At 38.0% G+C, this 2,203-nt stretch overlaps 1 pseudogene; it reads left to right on the top strand.

The window, feature by feature from the left end:
• The first annotated feature begins 986 nt into the window (after window positions 1-986).
• LOC129510860 (39S ribosomal protein L1, mitochondrial-like) lies at window positions 987-1,942 on the top strand (annotated as a pseudogene).
• Window positions 1,943-2,203: the final 261 nt, after the last annotated feature.

Here is a 2,203-nt window from a genome sequence, read left to right as displayed (position 1 = left end):
TCTATTAATTTATTCATGAGAGACACAGAGAGGCAGAGACATAGGCAGAGGGAAGGGAGAATCAGGCTCCCGACTCAATCCCAGGACCCCAGAATTATGCCCCGAGCCAGAGGCAGACACTCAACCACCCAGGTTCCCCTGTCTTAAATTATTTCAAAAATAAACTCAGGGATCAGCAGTATGCATTTATGGTCACTAGCATTTTTTTTTAATTATCAAAGAAATCATTAAACCTTAGAGTTGATTATATTTAAACTAAATATGGAGTTTCAAGCCACAGTCCTTCATTTTATCTCAGAGACTTGCTCAACATCACATAGCTCCACAAACAAAAGGCTTAATCTGGGTCCCTTTCCCAGGTGGGTAATCCCCAGTGTGTGTACTGTAAGATACAAATAGCGTATTGCAATCTTTATTGAAGAGAAAATGAGAATCAGCACTCTAAAATACCATTCAGCTCCATAGGATCCCAGGCTATTCTAGCCCTGTTCTAAACAAATAGAAATTTGTAGATTTTATAAGCAAAGCCAAATTTTCAAATAAGGGAATCAGGCAAATGCAGCAGCATAGGAAGTATGCTTGCTAAAAAAAGAATGTGCCTCTTCTTATCTCAGAAATACTTCATATACATTTCTTAACTTGAGAAGTCAAGCTAAATTTGATTAAGCACATTTCTACATATCACACGAGCCTACCACTAGTATAGAAGAGAGTGGAGACCAAAAGAAATGCCACAGATTTCATGGTGTGATTTAGTTTCTTTCCAAATGACACTTCCTTTGAAAAGGCATATATTTGGAATTTGCCTTTTAGAAAATGCTTCTTTTCAATTTTCAGATATAATTCTGGTGTAATTAACCTAATCTGCATTTCAAAGCTTCTTGAGCTGAGCTTTCTACCAAGCACGAGATCTCTGTTTATGGACCAGAATAAAGAACAGTATATTGAACACAATCTGGAATGGTCAACATGCTGGTAGCCATAAGATGACAGCCTCCATACATCATCGAAGGCATAATCTTTCCAAGGTGGCTTATCAGGCACCTGTTCATCCTTGTTCTGTCCATGTTCAAGTGTCCAATGGACATTTTGTTGTTTTACAAAATCTGCAAAGTAAACAGAAAAGATGCTGAGAAAAAGCAGTAGACAAGAAAAAAAAAAAAAGAACCTTTCTGGAAGGTGAACATCAGGATGAGATCTACTTAAAACGCTTACATCCAAGGCAGCTATATGATGTGGAAATAGCTAATTGCTTGCTTAAGACATTTCAGAATCTGGACTTTACTAATCCAAAGCAAAGCATTTCTTTTGATTTGACACTGGACATGGTGCCGGGGAAGAAGAAAAATGGGGAGCCATTGGCCAATGTTCTTAGTTCTTCATACTCAGATGTCTCAGAAATAATAAAGTTGCTGTATTTACAGGGAATGCATCAGAGATTAAAATAGCAGAAGAAAATGGAGCTGCTGTTTGAGGAAGAGCTAATCTGATTCAGAAGATTTTGGATGATGAAATTCAATCAGACTTTTATGTAGCTGTTCCAGAAATAATGCCCAAGCTTAATCCATTAAAGAAGAAAATGGAAAAAAAAAAAAAAGATTTCCAAGACTTGGAATTCCATTGCCTGTGACATCCCCAAAGTTCTTGAATTATTTAAAACTGGACATGAAATTAAGGTAGATGAAGAAAGGAAGAGCATTTTCAAGACCAAAAAAAGCAATACTAGATATGTCCACTTACCAGATAGCTGCCAATCTGCAAGCAACTGATCTGTTATCAATGTAGGCACAGATGCCTGAATTTGGGACCCTCTGTGGTAGGTGCTTTCACTGGAATTTTGTTACTAAGGATTGAGCCATTGCTGCCTAAAGGAGTAGAGACCAAAGAAAGCAGCAGTGAAGCTGTCTACAAGTGTCACACTAGGAAATTTTCAGTGGATTAAGAAGTAACAGAGCGGCACCTGGGTGTTTCAGTGGTTGAGCATCTGCCTTTGGCTCAGGGCGTGATCCCAGCATCCTGGGATAGAGTCCTACACCGGCTCCCCACAGGGAGCCTGCTTCTCCCTTTGTCTATGTCTCTGCCTCTCTCTGTGTGTCTCTCAAGAATAAATAAATAAAATCTTTTTTTTAAAAAAAGTAACAGAAAATTATAAAACTGTATAATTTAGTGTCTTGTTATTTCTTGATCATCATACTTAAAAATG

Source organism: Nyctereutes procyonoides, unplaced genomic scaffold, assembly GCF_905146905.1.
Source record: "Nyctereutes procyonoides isolate TBG_1078 unplaced genomic scaffold, NYPRO_anot_genome, whole genome shotgun sequence".
NCBI classification, from domain to species: Eukaryota; Metazoa; Chordata; class Mammalia; order Carnivora; family Canidae; genus Nyctereutes; species Nyctereutes procyonoides.
This window is presented reverse-complemented; position numbering and strand designations above follow the sequence as displayed.